Source organism: Ambystoma mexicanum, chromosome 6p (genome assembly GCF_040938575.1).
Source record: "Ambystoma mexicanum isolate Mex_15411 chromosome 6p, UKY_AmexF1_1, whole genome shotgun sequence".
NCBI classification, from domain to species: domain Eukaryota; kingdom Metazoa; phylum Chordata; class Amphibia; order Caudata; family Ambystomatidae; genus Ambystoma; species Ambystoma mexicanum.
Window position 1 is genome coordinate 1,417,210,396 of NC_090935.1, and position 17,611 is coordinate 1,417,228,006.

Here is a 17,611-nt window from a genome sequence, read left to right on the forward strand (position 1 = left end):
TTCAACGTTCTAGTTGTTCTCCAAGATGGCCGCCGCATCTATTTATGCAGGTTCGATCCTTTCCTCCTCGCGTTGCACCTTCTACGCTCCGCGAAGGTAACGCTTCTGTGTTTGTTCATCCTTCGTTTTCGCTTCCCTTCTGCTATTGCTTCTCCCCCGAGTCTCTCTGTCTCTTGCTCCTGACGCTGCTTGCGTCCCTTCCTTTCAGCCCTGTTACCCGCTTCGGATATCTTGTATTTCCCCTCCTGTGTTTCCCAGCTACTTACCCGTCTCTTCTTGCTGTCCGGTCTGGGTTTCCTCCTCTCTGGGCAAACTTACCTCTCAGTTCTCTTGTTGGAATCTCTCGTGGATCTGCTCCATTATCAGCTCCAGAATCTCCTGCATGCCAAGTATCTTTTCATCCGGACTCTACTCAACCGCATACGCCTCCAACCGGCCTACACACCGTGGAACCAACTAGCAGGGTTTTTTCTGCCATTTGGCTTTTTCCCTGCTCCGGAACCGGCTCCCGGGAGACCCCCCTGTCCGGTTATATCATATACCGACAGTGTGGCATCCCAGGGAGCTCGTCCCTTTTTGCACGATAAAAAGACCAGGAAGAAGATAAACACAGAGAGGCAAGAGAGACTGAAGAAGAAGTACCAAGACGATTCCTCAGATCTCTCAGGTGAGGAGAAGGGGAAGGGAGTTACATCAGAGCTTGACACTTTGTACCCACTCGATCTTTGCAGCAGAAGGTGTTAAGGTGGTGTCACGACCATGCCACGGCTGGGCATCGAGGTCAAAGAGGTACCTGGGAATTGGCGTCCCGTTCCTTCTTTTGGCCTACCTTGTACTCAGATGTGAAGAAGTACTGCAGATCCTGCCCGGTATGTGCCAAGAATAAGACTCCTACAAGCAAACCATTAGGTTTGTTGCATCAATCTGAACCTCCCAACAGACCTTGGTCCCAGATTTCAACTGACTTTATTGTGGATCTCCCAGTATCCCAAGGTTTTACCTGCCTGATGGTTACAGTGGACTCTTTTTCCAAGTTGGCACATTTTACTCCATTGCCGGGTGTTCCTTCAGCGTCTGAGATGGCTGACTTCTTCCTTAAAGACATTTTTCGTCTTCACGGCCTTCCTGACAAGATCATTTCCGACAGGGGTAGTCAGTTTACATCTCGGTTCTGGAAGGCTTTATGCCAGCGATTGAACATAGAGAGAGCTCTTTCTTCTGGGTTCCATCCCCAAACTAATGGTCAAACTGAGCGACTAAATGCAACTCTTGAACAGTATCTTAGATGTTACATTAACTGTCATCATGTCAACTGGGTGTCACTGTTGCCTACTGCGGAGTTCTCTTATAACAACACTGTACACTCAGCTACGAACCTCAGTCCATTTTACTGCACATATGGGATTCATCCTAGGGGCATCTTACCAGTGTTTCGTGCCCCCTCCAATATACCCTCCATTGAACATACTTTGACAGAAATCGCCACTGCCCACAAGACTGCTCAACTTTGTTTATCTGCCACCGAGGAAAGAAATAGAGTTCAAGCTAATCGACATTGTTTACCCTGTCCTCCGTGGAAGGAGGGAGACCAGGTTTGGCTATCCACCAAGTATTTGCCTCGCTGGCTCCACCCCACTAAATTGTCTCCTCGCTTCATTGGGCCTTTCAGAATCTCACAAAGAATCAATCCTGTTGCTTTGCGCCTTAAGCTTCCCAAATCCTTAAGCAGGATACATCCTGTATTCCACTCTTCCTTACTTCGTTCTGTCGATCCCAACATGCCTTCCAACAAAGGACATGGCCTACCCAACTGTCCCACTCCCACTTCAGAAGAATACGAAGTATCCCGAATACTAGATTCTCGGGTTAGAAGAGGTTGCCTAGAATACTTAATAGCCTGGAAGGGCTATCCCCGGTCTGAGGACTCTTGGGAAGCAAGATCACATGTGCACGCTCCTCTTTTGACCAGGAAGTGTCACAGGGCCCATCCTGATAGACCCGGGGGTGGTCAGAATGGAAGGGGGCATACTGTCACACGCCGTAGTCTTTGGCGTTTATGGAACAGGTGGCGCTTGAGCGGCCATTGATTGTTCCGTCACACCTTCCGCATTTCCCCCAGTGACGGTCTAGTCTCTGAGGACACTCTGCCGTAGCCAGCCTTTTCTGTGCGTCTCACCCGGAAGCCTGCGCTTTGCAACCCTATCGCATCAGGCTTCGGGTGAGACGCTGCTCGAGTTTTCTCTCCGCTTCGCTGTGCCTTCGCTTCATTCTCTCTGCCCTCTCCTCTCTGGTTACCGGCCGGCGCCTTTGCCTGCTCTTCCTTCCCCCCCGCCAGGTGTTATCTTATCTCCTCTTCTTCTATCTTAGTTGTTAACATTTTTTCCTCCCTTTTTTCCTCCGTACCGACTGGCTTCCTCTTTTTCTCTTTTCTCTGTTATTCTAGTGCTACCCACCTTCATCCAGTGCCTTCAGCCTGTGGTCCGTCATCTGGAACAGTTGTTTGCAACCCTCTGGACACCTCAACCTCGACCAGCATTGCCCAGAGCAGGTTTTTTTTATGCCGACTGGCTTTTTTCCCCTTTCCGTTTGCTTCGGAAGAGGGCCCCCCCCCCCCCTTAGACCTCCAAATCCTCGGTCAGGGTGGCTTCCTTCCGAGGTAGACCCTATCCACTCACAAAAAAAAAGGCTCTGTGGCAGAAGAGACAGATCCAAACATCGGACACTGGGACATCAGGTGAGGAGGAGGGGGAGGGGAGAGTCTTCAAACCAGGAGGTTCGGTAGAGGATCCTGACAGCGGGGGAGATGGTGGCAGAGCAGCAGCTGCGGTCTGTTGGTATTGAAGGTTCAGAGATGCTGCTATTATGCAGAATGGGTGGGGAAAGCAGATTTCGGCGAGGCAGCAGAGGTGATATAGCCGTGAGCCAAGGCCAGACAGGGGGTATACGTGGGTCCAGAACAGCGCGGGTCTCGTGGGGAGCGCAGGCCTCGCTGATAGAAGGAACTGAGGGGCCCCAGCATATTCTGTGTGAGTATTGACTCTCTGGGGTAGGCTTAGGCCCAGGCACCGAGCCGACGGCCAGTCGACCCGTGGAACCACACACAACCAAGGGAATGACACCGCAATCAATCGCACAATAGGGTGAGTGGGGCGCCTCCCCTTACAATGGCACCCCGAGGTATGTCAGTTCGCTGTAGGAGCCCCGGCACAATGATTTGTGGAGCAAGATGTGGCGGGGGCGAGGAGGTGGGCGCGCGACCACCACTGCCAGGTAGGCCGCAGCACCGGTGGCAAGGTAAGACGCAGGAGCCACGTTCCGCAGGCATAAAAGTCAGCCGGGAGCCGAGCTCCTGTGCAGGCAGACCCACAGTGGGCGATGAGGGCACACAGCAGTGGTCGAAGTGAGCGGGAGCGATCGGGAGCGGTGCTCCTATACTTTTTTTAATGACCTTTTACAGCTCCTATACTTTTATTTTAAAAAGCAACCGTTCCTGAATGGTTTCGTTTTAAAATAAAAGTGTAGGAAGAAGTTGAAATTTGCACTTTCAGTGCACTGCACTGAACGTTCCCTTAAAAAGCAGGTGCAAGTGTTTGGGGGTGTGTATAGTGTGTGGGAGGGGACGTGGTGATGAGGTTAGTGGGGAGTGGGTCCAGGCCAGCAGGGAACATAGTTCCACTACTTCTTTTTGTACACTTCGTCCACTGGCACACAGGACGTGATACTAGCAGCTGGGGGCCCTCACCAGGAGAGAACAGGGGGGATACAGCGCAGCCCCCAGCACTCACCTTGCAGCCTTAAGGGTGGCTAGACCCGCGTGTCATCTGGAGGCTAATGGGCACAGGTCCGCAGTCGGCAGCAGTTCAGCGGCGTGATCCTCGCGGACGAGGAAAGGTGGTAGGAGTCTGTGCACAGGTGCCTCTCGGATGGTGTCGCAGGCACCCCCCCGCCGCGGGGGAGCGACCGCCCGTCCGCCGGACGGTCCGGGTACCCGGCACCCAAGCAGCCGCAAGCACACCCAGCCGGCACGGCCCGCACAGCCCCAAAAGCCGGGCGGGAGGTGCGCGCCCGTATGCGGAGGCAGTGGGCTAAAGCCCGGCCCGTGGCATGTGGGGCCGACCAGAGCGCCGCACCGCCACGTCAGCCAGGAGCCGGCAGCGCCGGGGCGCCCGCTGCAAGTTAGTGATCAAGACGGCAAAAAGCCTCGGGGTCCAGTCCCCCCGGGCAACAAAGAGGAAGCCAGTCCTCGCAGCGAGGAAGCACCACAGCTGGCCGCAGACAGCAGCGTAGCAGGATCAGGTGCCACCGTACTTCCAGACGGCAGCGGAGCCGGCGGCCGCGAGCAGCTGCGAAAGGCCGCGACGAGGCCCCGCACGGAGGCCGCACGCAGATGTCAGATGTGCGGGCCCTGGGCACCAATTCAGCCCCAAATTACAGGTACGCGTAGAGGGCGATGCCAGCAACAAGAACGTGGTAGTGGCTGTAGCAAGCAGTCAGGATTAGCACCGATGTTGGAAGGATTCTGGTGGGCCACGACGGAGCTCACAGGCTAAGCGGCCATTTTCCTTGGCTGCTCAACAGCGCCCCCGGATCCAATCTTTCTTAAGTGAATGAACTATGAGAGTCTTCTCCACCTCAGAAGCAGCTGATCCCATCCCTATCTCATGTGGTGTTCCACAGGGCTCCTGCGTCTCCCCTACTTTGTATAACATTTTTACCAAGACCCTCTTTGATGATCTAGATTGTCTTGGTGTCACCTACACTAACTATGCAGATCACACTCAGATTCTCTTCCCACTTACAGGGGATTACGACGAGGATTTGGCCTTGGTGAATAGGATATACCTCATCATCCAGGCATGGATGGCACTCCATGGTCTATGCCTGAATGATGATATAACGGAACTCATCATCCTGGGCACCACACTTAATATTAACAAAATTGGCCATAAATATACTTCCTTCGACATAGATGGCAACACAATTAAGGTAATGAAGGACGTAAAAACATTAGGTTTCTACCTTGATTCCGGTCTTACCTTGACAAAACAAGTGAATGCTATGGCATCCGCTATGGCTTCCCCATGTAAACTGATTAGATCTGCTAAACCTTTCCTCTCAACGAGCAGGTGTACCACACTGGCAAGAGCACTTGTGCTATCTAAATTGGACTACTGTAATGCCCTCTACATTGGAGTTAACAAATACATCACTAAGAAAATGCAAATACTCCAAAATAACGCCCTGAGAGCAGCGCTAGGAATGACCAAAAGAGATCATATCTCCACAGCTAGGAGAAAGGCTAACTGGCTATCTTCTCTTGATAAAATCAGACTCAAAACCACCTCCCTACCATTCAAATCCCTCAACAATGCAGCACCTTTGTACCTAACTGAGAGGTTTAGCAAAAGATCGACACTCCGACCTACTAGAATGACCTACACCAACTGTCTGACAGTCCCTCTATTGAAAAGAGCTACCATTGGCAGAAACAGCTTCCCTGTAAAAGCCACCCAACTTTGGAACTCCCTCCCTCCTCACCTCAGGGAGAACCAATTGTACTCACATTTCAGACTTAACATTATCAACTGGCTTAAATCCAATGATCTCTAAAGCCATACCAGAGAGAGAAGGTTCTCCCAACCTCTCCCACCTCTTTCCCTGTCTCCCCACTAGCCGCCTTAGGACTTCCCTTTTTTGTAACTAATAGAACTCCACGATATGCCATCTGTATACATCATTGTATTTTATTTTGTAATTTGCCAACACTGCCATCCTTTGTATTGTAACTTGTATGATATAACGTCCCTATATATCCCTATTTTGTAAATGTAATCTGCCAACTCTGCTATGCTCTGTATTATAACTTGTAATGCCACTCCGCTCTGTAATATGTAACTATGTAAATTCCATGTACTACATTATGCAACTATGTAAGCTTAAAATATACTTGTCCTTGCGCCCTGATACCTTCGGGTCTGGCGCGCGTTATAATATAATAAACAAACAAACAAAAATACATAACACCTTTCATGTAAGTCTCATTAAACCAGTAGTGACAGACACACACTTGACTGTGCAACCTGCTCCTGAGATAATTGATTCAGAAGGAGAGGAGTATGAAGTTCAAAACCTTCTAGATTCTCATCACAGTAGGAGGAAGTTGCAGTATTTGATTGACTGGAAGGGATTTGGTCCTGAAGAGAGATCATGGGAATCTGCAGAGGATGTCCACACCCCATTTTTAGTGACTAGATTTCATAAGAGGTTTCCTTTGAAGTAAGGCCCTGGGACAGGTCCTTGCGGTGGGGGTACTGTCAGGGTTCTAGGTTGGTGTGGTACAAGATTTAGGTTGGGAGTGAGGACACGCAGGATTAATTGTGCACAGACAGTTTCAGGGGTGTTTGGGAGCAAAAGAAACTGCATACCAAGTTCCTTAACCTTTTAATCCAGAGATCTGCAGTAGTCTGTTCTCAAGATGGAGGATTGAGCATTAACCCAGGGTAAAATGGAGTTTCCCCTCAGTAACATTCCATAATGGAATGTTAAGGACAGGCTGGAGGTGAACTCTTTTTTCCAACTGCCTTTCATCAAAATGACCACAAGAAGCAGTCCTGTGTTAAGTTTGTTCCTATGACTCCTACCTTGGAAAAGAGATCAGGACAGAAGTTGAAGAAAATAGAAGAACAGGCGGGAGCGCTGCAATTAGAGCGATTGCTAAATGTTTATTATTTTGTATTTCTAATTTGCTTCTGTGACCGCACTACTGGCAAGCGATTACTGTTCTGATATTCCTTTACCTTTGAACATTTTATTGAACAGTATAAAGTAAGCAAAGTCTGTGAGAGAGAGAGAAGAGTCCAGTATGAAAGGAGCAAGACAGTTTTCATGATTCGGAAAGCTAAATAATTTAAATCTGCACTTGCTCTTGCTTTGAAAGGAAAAGACACATTCAGAAATGCGCAGGGAAATCCTAGACAGCTTGCCGGTGAAATACTTGTATTTTTAAATGAAATTAAAGTGAACTGCAATTATGCACGTTCGCCACTAGAGGACGTAGGATGCCACGGTTCGCACAAACAAGGCCTAAATTTAGAATAGTTTGTAAATACTGTTACAGAGTCACGTGCATGTAGACGCATGCGTGACGGCCGGGGAGCCATCGTGCATGCGCAGTTGAATAAAGGTGAATGCCTGTGTTGCAGAGGCCGCCGGGAATCTGTAGTAAGCAGACCTGTGTCCGAGTGCCTCTTGAGGTACGGGGTGCAGAGCCTTATTACGGAGGGGACCCGGGGCAAATACTACCCTGTAACATTTGCGACGAGGACGCCGCTGAGGGGGGAGAGACACTCAGAGTTCAATGACTCGATTTGGAGCATTTTCTTGACGCCCACTAGATGCATCACTCGCGCGGTGCATGTGTGCCCGCCATCTTGTGTGCCTGACGGTTGCAGACCCTCACGAGTTGCTTGTGCGCCGTCCATGGCAATTTTGTGAGCCTTTGCAGGAGATTTTCAGCAATTTCAGTGACATTTTGTGAACTTTATTCGACAACAGAAAAAAACATCTTTTTTTTTCTCTTCACTGTTATCCTTGTCTAATGTCCTTTCATCGTCTTACTTTACAAGTTGGGCCATCTGCTGGATTGGCAGGTGGGGAGGCCTTTGTGTGAACTCTTGTATATGAAGGAGGCATCTTCTTTTCCCTAGTACAGGGATATTGTTCTGCGCCATCATCCTCGCACATCTTGCCAAGGGTGGGGCACACCTTGCACAGTGCCTAGTGGGACACAGCGACGCCAGGACTTGCTGCTGCTTCTGGACACCTTCGCCGCTGTGGACTTGCGGCCTCCAGTGGTGTGAGAGGTGCCTGTGCGGTCCACAGCCATGGTTGACAATGCTGGTGGCACCCAAGGGGCAGGGGCCCCACCTCCAGTTGGTGCCCAGCCTCCTGTCAGGCCAATACCCAGACAACAGGGCACACTGGCTCCCATGCCAGAATTTGATATGTCGGGCCTTCCATCAAAACTGGGCCCAAAGTGGCTCTTATGGGTCAAGAAGCTGGAAATGTACTTCAGGGCCACTGGGGAGACGGAAGATGACGCGAAGGTGGCGACGCTTCTGTATGCTGCTGGTTCTGATGTCCATCGGGTCTTCGAGTCACTGAACTCTCCTGCTGTCACCTATCAGGCGGTGAAGGACGTCCTCAAGGAATATTTCCTACCCCTGGCCAACCAAGACTTCGATCGCTTTGTGATGTGCAGTGAGAGGCAACACGAGGACGAGTCACTTGATCATTTCTGCGGGAGACTGTGACACCTGGCTAGCATATGCCAGTGGGAGAATGAAGAGGGGATGGTCCAGAACCTGCTCATCTAAGGCTGTAGTTCGGGGAAGCTACGGCGACAGGTGCTTCGAGAACCTGGGCTCACGTTGGTGCAGATGCTCGACATGGGAAGGTCCTATGAACTGGCAGATAGTCGCGCCACCAGGTTGGACGGTGCAGTCAAATCAGGGAAGGGGGAAGAGGCCTATGCTGTGGGTCAGACTGTGAACATTGGCCTGCCTCGCCCAAGGTGGTCCCAGAAGAAGACCGACGTGCCACAAAAATGCCCAAAATGTGGGTACGTCCTTCCACAATCCCATTATTTCCCTGGTAAAGGGAGGGTGTGTGGGCAGTGTGGGACCACAGGACATTTTGCTAGTATGTGCCGGGTGCCGAATCCAGTGGCCATCCCGAGAGGTCCGAGCAGGTCGAGCAATATTAGCCAATGGTTGCAGTGGGCCAGGAGCTTCAGAAGCTAGAGATTGCGGAAGAAGAAGAAGATGAAGAAGTGCTCTTTATATCGAACATTGATTCCAAGTCCAAGAAATGAAGGCAGCCCACGTGTGTGGTGAACATCTGCGAGACTCCTACCCTGGTGTTAATCGACACGGGTGCGTCAGTCTGTGTGATGGTGACACAGCATTATGAGGCGCTACCAGGACCACCAGCGGAAAAAGTAAAAATCTATTCCTTCGGTGGGGATCAGCCTCTACCACTCCAGGGGGTGTTTATGGTGGCTGTCGCTCACGCCGACCGTTCTATGAAGGCGAAATTCTTTGTGACAGACATCAGCCCACATTCGCTCCTGAGTTGTGCCGCGTCCAACGCACTTGACATCATGCAATTTGCACTCTCTGTGTGCACAGCGGATATCCAAGACATTACCACCAGGTTTGCAGACCTTTTTCAAGGAGTTGGGAAGCTAAAAGGGGAACTGGTCAAACTCCATATAGACAAGTCAGTTTGCCCTACGGCGTTGAAGCACAGACGCATACCATTCCACCTCCGATCGCAGGTGGAGCAGGAGCTGCAAAATCTTGTGGACCTAGATATCATCGAGAAGGTTGAGGGCCCAGCACCCTGGGTGTCCCCCATTGTCAGGGTGGCCAAGCCAAAGCAGCTGGAGGCAGTACGCATTTTCGTGGACATGATGCTGCCCAACCTGGCCATCAAGAGGGAACGCCACCTGACTCTAACGCTCGATGATGTCGTAGGCGAGCTGTAGGGGACCAAAGTGTTCTCGGAGCTGGATTTGCACTCGAGCTATCACCAGCTTGAGTTGCACCCAGACTCCCGATATATTACCACGGTCCCCACCAACAACGCCCTGTATCGGTATAAACGGTTGAGGTTTGGGGTCTCCTCAGCCTCCAAGGTCTTCCAGAACGTCATCAGGGGTGCCCTTGCGGCATTGGAGGGGGTAATCAACCTGAGTGATGATATCCTGGTATAAGCAACGTCCGAGTCAGAGCACATGGTGAGACTGGAGAAGACGCTGGAAAGAATCCAGGATCTGGGTCTGACATTGCACTGTGAAAAATGTGAGTTCCTGAAGGGGAGCATTGAGTTCTTCGGGTTCATCAACCACGATGTGAGGGATCTCACCTGACCCGCAGAAGTTGAAGGGCATACAGGATGCGAGACCACCAGACCTGTGGTGCAGAGCTTCCTAGGGATGGTGAATTATTGCGGGAGGTTCATCAAGAACCTAGCATCTCTTTCGGAACCCCTCAGGGCCCTCACTAAGAAGGATACCACCTGGATATGGTCGGCTGTGATGTAAGGAGCTTTTTGACACCATCAAAGCTGCACTTATGGGTGACGAGACCATGGCCTTTTTCGACCCGAATAAGGAGTCCGAGCTGGTTGTGGATGCCAGCCGATGGGGTTTGGGGCTGTGCTGCTTCAACCCAATCTGCAAGGACAAATGAGCCCATTGTATATGCCAGCAAGGCATTGAAGGTCACGGAGCAAAGATATTCCCAAATTGAAAGAGAAGCCCTCGCCATTCTGTGGGGCTGCAGACACTTTCGGATCTATATCTGGGGCAAGCCTGTATCTGTCATTACGGACCACAAACCTCTGATCCCCATCATGACGGGGTCGTCATCTAAACTGCCACCAAGGATTGATAGGTGGATGCTCGCCCTCTTGAAGTATGGTGTCAAGTTGCAGTACAGGGCAGGCACACACAACCCGGCGGACTCCCTATCTCGCCATCCCAGTGTTGGGTGCAGGCAGATATGGCAGTCAGTGGGGGACTGCAAAGAGTTTGTCAGGCAGGTGGTTGAGGTGGCCATGCCGATAGCTCTGACACTGACGGAACTGGCCGAGGCTTCGCAGGTGAATGGATGTTTTCAACTGGTCCGAAACACCATTGACAGTGGGGACTGGAAGTTGGGGATGGCGGACATGTCCCGGAAGGAAAAAAACATCCAGCGTGATGTACAGTCACTGTGGCGAGCACGACACGAGTTGTCCAAGTCAGAGGACGGCCTGCTGCTGCGAGGGAGAAAGATTGTGGTCCCAGGAAGGTTGGTGGAAAGGGTACTGGAGCTGGCACAAAGTGGCCATCAGGGCACTGCCAAGACTAAAGCAAGGCTGAGAGCCAAGGTATGGTTCCCTGACCTTGAGAGAAGGGTTGATGAACATGTTCACCTATGTCTCTGGTGTCAAGCTGCTGCGCCCGTGACCAAAGAACCATGTATTGAATCGATGGAAAGGAGTAGGACCCCATGGAGCACAGTACATGCTGACTTTGGGTCCACGGGGAGGGGCATGTATTTCTTATTGCTCATTGGCCAGTGGTCCCGATACCCAGAGGTGGAGCTGGTGGAATCCACGTCCAATGATTAGACCATACAAGCACTGGAAAAGATCTTCGCAACTCGTGGTTTTCCCCAGGTTTGTGTTCGGACAACGGACCCCCATTTCATGGCCGCCAGTTTGCGACCTTCATGGACAACTGTGGGGTCACACAGAGGAAAGTGACTCCCAGCTAGCCGCAAGTAAATTGGGAGGTGGAGCGGTTCATGCGGACCCTCAACAAGATATTTTGGATCACTCAGGGCCAAGGAGGGGAACTGCAAAGGAATCTATACTAGTTCCTGCGTGAGTATAGGTCTACACACCATCAGCCCACCGGGGTGGCCCCCGCAGAGGCCCTGTTCAACCAATGCCCAAGGGGGTTGCTACCCGAGATTAACGGCCGGCCTCTCAGGATTATTGATGAACGAAAGACACTGGAGGACCGGCGGGTTAGAAATGAGCGTGAGAATGCAAGGAGATGGTTGGAGTCGGTGTACATTGAAGTAGGGGATACAGTACTGGTGAGGAACCGGCACCCACAGGGTAAACTGTCCCTAAACTACGAGTCGACCCCCATGGGGCTAACTCATGTCATCGGATCCATGGTGACGGTGCCTGACTATCGGGGAATGGTTACGAGAAACTCCTCCTTCTTCAAGAAGGTTGACGCCCGTGTTCCACGGGAGGAACATGCTGGAGGCGGGTCCCCGGCCAGAGCATTGATGAGTGGGCCGGGGCCTGAAGAGGATCCTGAAGACCTTGAACCCGGAGTGCCCAGCTAGGATGCCAGCCGGGATGAAGGACGCTACCCCCGTCGAGAAGGCCGGAGGTGTCCGACCCGGTTCAATGACTACATTCTGGACCCAAGTTAAGGTGGGCCCGAATGGGACAGATGTTGCCCACGTTGGGATTGGAGTGAGATTAGTGTGTTCTGTTCCGTTGCAAGTGTCATGTTGACAACAAGTTGATGTAAGTAATGCCCTTATTGTTTGTTATGAAAAAGGAGGGATGTTACAGAGTCACGTGCATGTAGACGCATGCGTGACGGCTGGGGAGCCGTTGCACATGCGCAGTTGAATAAAAGGGAACACCCGTGTTCGGCAGTAGCCTCCGGAAGCCCGTAGTAAGCAGACCTTTGTCCGAGTGCCTTTGAGGTATGGGGGGCTGGGCCTTATTACGTAGGGGACCCATGGCAAATACTACCCTGTAACTAATACTAAAGTTATACACTTACCTTAGATAGAAAATAATGCGAGATCCGGCAAAGTGGATAACTCCATGAAATTGAAGCGTTTTAGTCACTTTGGAGCTTGTTGCTCTTTTGAAGACTCCAGCATGCCTTTTCTTTGCCATTAGGGAGTTGTCGTTTTTTGCTTAGATATTTTTGTCTGTAGTTCAAGAAATGAAAAGAACAGTTTAGCATTGCTAGTTTCAAACGTTTAAAGCCACTATAAAAAGGCAGCACAATTAATGAAAGTGGAGGTTAAAGGAGTAAGAAAACAAGGTTGCACAAAAAGTTTGAAGGGATAAGAAAACAGTTTTTCATGAAGAAAAGCAAGGTTATGATGGTCGCAAATGCAAGATTAAGATAAATAACACTTTCCATTTAAAAAATTGGGCAGAAGTATGCAAGAATGTTTTCAGTAACAGGAATAACAGGCATACTGTGTTCATCCAGTGCAACCACAGTTGAATTAAATTCTCTTGGCATAGGCAGAGGATACACAGGTAATTCAGAGCGGGATGAGAGAAAGGTTGGGAGTTAAACGTGCCTTGTAATAACTTTGCCTGATTCTTGTACAGGGAGCCCAGCAGTGAACCAGGAAGAGCTCCAGTGACTTTTGTTATTTTATCCAATTCCCATTTCCCCCAGGCTGACCTGGGACTTGCTGGAATTATAGAATCAGTAGGACACAGAGCAGTCAGTGAGGAACTGTGGGGTTCAGCAGCTTCCACGGAGGAATAATGAAGAAGCACCAGGTGGGCTGTGGCAGGGATCACAGGGTGACTGGGCACATGAAGGCCTGCGAGCAGGCTGTTAGCCAGAATGACAGCTCTACAGTTCTACAGTTCTGGTGAGGGAGAGTGGAGTGCTGTTAATAGATGTATGTGGAAGCAGCCAAAGATACACTGCTTTCCTGTTGTTGTTGGTAAGAAACATACAAATAAAAGTATAAAGACTGTATGTGCAGTGTTGCAGCCAAGCAGTGACAACATAGAAATGTCTATTTAGAAATGTCACCTACAAGTGTTCCCATGGCTGCATGAAGGCAAGTGGGGTGTGTTAAACATGAAGATAGGCCGGATATTCCCTCACATGGCCACTCCATACTAAAAGGTTAGGATTCAGAACTCCCCCTCTCTCAGAAGTGCACGAAGAGCCGGATCACAAGCTACAAGGGATGCTACCCCTCACTCTTGAGCCTTTTTTGTTCAGTAAATCAGGGCCTGCAACAGGTTTGGTGGAAGCTCAAGAGTGGACATATGGGAAGGACACAATGGGCCTCATTACGACCCTGGCGCTAAGTGGTTAACGGCGCCGTAAAAGGCTGCAGCGCCGTTAACCACTTAGCGCCTAACTACGAGGTCCCTTTGTGGGACCCGACCTGAATGGCTGGTCTGGACAAGCCGCTAAAGTAGGGACCCGCACAGGGACCTCGCAGGCAATTACGGTACCGCAATTTGCGGTACCGTAATTGCCGTCTTCCCCATTCCGATTGAGCCCTATGGGGCAAAAATGGGAATGGGGAAATGGGGAAATACTGCCCCGCCAACCTTGGAATGGGGCGGTATTTCCCCATTTCCTCATGGCGGACTCGTTACAACACCGGCACCAACCATGGTGCTAATAGCGCCATGGTTTAGCGCCGGTGTTGTAATGAGGGCCAATGACTGTAAAACCACAGAAGGAGGCAGGCTATTTAAGTGATCAAGCGAAAGAGTCAGGTCTAAAATGAAGGACTACAAAATGTGACGTTACCTGGTAGCAGCACTCCCTCCACCTGCCTTATCTAATGGCCTCTCCACCAGAGGATTAATCACGTGACCCATTGCAAGAACAGTTGAAAGAAGAGAGTTTACATTCCTACAAAGATTACTGTGAGATGATCACAGCGGGGCTTTCTCATGAAGGCGAGTAATGCACAAAGAAGGCAATGGTATAGAGTCTCTGACACTCACTGATTTAATACCACACACTAAAATCACAATGAGAACATGAACAGAATACAGATGTGTATCCAAAGAGCTCTGATTGTAGGACAACGCTACCCAGACAGATTTTACGTCAATGGTCAAGTTGAATGTTTCCATTTGATGTTATAACTAGTCAACTATTATAAAATAATGTAAGTAAATTGAAAAAATGTGGATTAATTGAACACAAATCAACTAGTTTGAATACAAAGAAAATTAATTATTTGATGTAACAGGTTCATGTAACAGCATCACTGTAAATCGAAAACAGTGGCCACTGGAGCCCACAGGGTGACAGCATCTGGGGTCACTAATCTTTGTAGTCTCATCCAAACACAGCCTCATTCTGAGTTTGCCGGTACACAGTAAAAGTGCCAGTAATAACGTTTACCAGCACTTTTACCGGATTGGCCAACTACAATTTAGCTGGTAGGGGTTAAGGATTTACCTCCAGCTTATAGCTGGAGGTAAATCTGCTCCCTACCGGCAAGAAACTGCCTTTATTACTGTACAGCCAGTAATTGCGGCAAACTCCCAACATGGAGTCCGGTGGAACTCCATTGAATGTGGATTTACTGCCCTTACCAGCACTTGTAATCTGCTGGTAATTCCAGCAGACCAAGTGCCAGTAATGGCAATTCAATTTTCTGGTATTGCAGCGGATTTACTGCCGGAATAACTCCAGACATGTAATGAGGGCCAGTGTATTAACTGTAACACAGAGACTGGGGGTCAGAGGTGCCTTTGAAATGTGTTGGTTTTGCTGAGTCACAGTGAGTCACTGTGACAGATAATATGCTCCAATATGCCTTTGTGTGGTGAAGATTCTGCTGAAATAGGGAGCAGGCCAAGTTTAAGACATACATGTTGGGAGACATATTACAATGGCATGGTAAATACAAATGCTGACTGAGACAGTAAATGTGAGTAATCAGAAGCACCCAGAAGAGAGAAAAGGTTGTGTGCTGCCAATGAAGAAATTGCTGATGAATCTCAGATTCAGATTGAAGTGTGGCAGACTTGTGTCCTCTTTTGTGGGTCCTCCCTGCGGCCCCTCCTGTGCAGTCATGGTGAAGGCCCCTAAATCCTACATTTGCCATGCAACTGAATGCATTTCTTTGCAGAGCTGAGAGAGCTCATTCCTAGTTTGAGCTTAGAGCCTCTGACAGGATCAGGCTCCTTGCATTCAGAGAGGACTAATCATGGATGCTACCAGAGCCTAGTGAGTCACTAGTATATGGATCATAGATCCCAAGAGAGGGAAAGACGCAATACTGTCTTAAAGCTATAATACTATAAACCCTTGACTCAGTATTGTTCTCCAGTAAATGACAGAAACATAATCCAAAGGGTGCTCTGTCTCTCATGTGTGTGCTAACTACAATCTCCCAAAGTAGGCCTAGTTACTGAACATTCAAGTGTTCACTCAGAGCTTTGAACGTGTTACCTCCGATTCCCTAAAATAGATCTAGTTACATGTTGCTCAAATGTGCTACTGAAAGTTACATGCAAGGCTGCAGGTGATAGGTTATTTATAACGCACCTAATACCCAGAGGTGTCTAAGCGTGGACCCGGGGAACGAACCCATGTTGCTCCATGTCGTCTTGCTTCCAAGGCAAGCACGTTGCCCCTGAGCTATCCTCCACTTGAAAGTGCTCATGTTCACATGCTGTGAAATCCCATTTCTTCAAGCAGGCAGAATACATCACTCTGTGCCAGACCCAGACACAGGAACATAGCTGAAAAGACAATGCCCAAACTATAAAAGTGGACACATTCCTTTTTGCTGCCTGAATGTGATAATAGAGACATACCTAAATGAATCAATAGTTCCATCTACAAGGTTCCAATAAATGAGAGGCAGCAACACTTACATTCAGAAGCTGCGTCATGTTTGGTATGCACATACATGACCTGTCCTCGACTGTTGTAATATCGGCTAACACGTGATGCTTTCTTTGTCCCAATGCAAGACGTGTTGTCTCATCGGCTTGACTTATTGCTTTTATTCCCATTGCCGATATGCGGAATGGGAAAGTAACACCGCTCTACTCTGCCCATGGTGTTGCGCTCGACTGAGACCCTGCTGCCCATGTGCAAGGTTTTGCCGGAGCTGAGTGCATTGTGGGGATATGTTAAGCTACATCTGTGCCTTTTAGACTTTACTCACACGAAGTCTGATTGGCTATTGGCTTTGAGATTGTCTTCCGAATGAGGAGCAGTCATGAGAGCTGGGTTACTATGCCACCTCCATCAATGCTTTTTGGAATTACCCTTTATTATTTATTACAGAACTACAGAATTAAAATGAGCAGATGGGAGTCCTAGGCAATGCAGTGGGCAACTAATCTTCTGACTTGGATGTCCAAGGAGAAAAGTCAACTAGCAATTCCTGCTCCACAATAATTGCCACATTTTGAACCCCACTTACTATCCAACACACATCTTAATATAGTAAATTTTTTATGGTACCAAATTCAGGCCACTATGTTCTACTCCGATGGCTTAGCTTATTGACGTCTTTTTATTTTAGTTAGGTGCTTTATTTTGTTGCTTTTGTAAAGTAAAACCTTAATCCTCTGCACTGCCCTACCGTCGCCCACCACTCCTCCCTCAGCTGTTCACACATATGATATGATATGATAGGTTATTTATAACATGCTTAATACCCAGAGGTTTCTAAGCACAGATCCGGGGATCAAACCTGTGGTGCTCAGTGTCGTCTTGCTTCCAAGGTGAGCACGTTGCCCGTGAGCTATCTTCCCGTAACATAACATAACCGCAACTAGATCCCATGTGAAAAGGTGCAGGGTGCGAACAGAGGTGGTATTAACCAACCTGCAGGATTTCAACATCTACACCAAAGCAGCCACCAAAACCCCCAAGTTTAAAAATAATATAGCAAGCTAAGAAATTAAGAAAAGCAGGCCATACGAGAGTGCAATTTTCAATAAAGATATCACAATCAAAAGACACCATTGTCATTATTTTTAGTTTACCCAAAGAGGTTGAGATTATTTCAAACCATTACTGGGAGCCTCAATACAGGAGGAGACTACCTCCTTCTAGCAAGCAGTGACCAGAACCCCTCCACCTGCTGAGCCCCAATGGTTAATGCTGCTCAAAGTGCATCTAAATGTAAATGCAGTATTGCAAGTTGGCACTAGTAGTTATATTCTGTTTTGGTTTTATTGTTTTTTGTTGTAATTGTTTGGGAACCTCAAAACAAAAGCACCAAAATCTACTTTAACAAGGTTATTTAAAAAAGGAGCTGGCAGGGTGGGA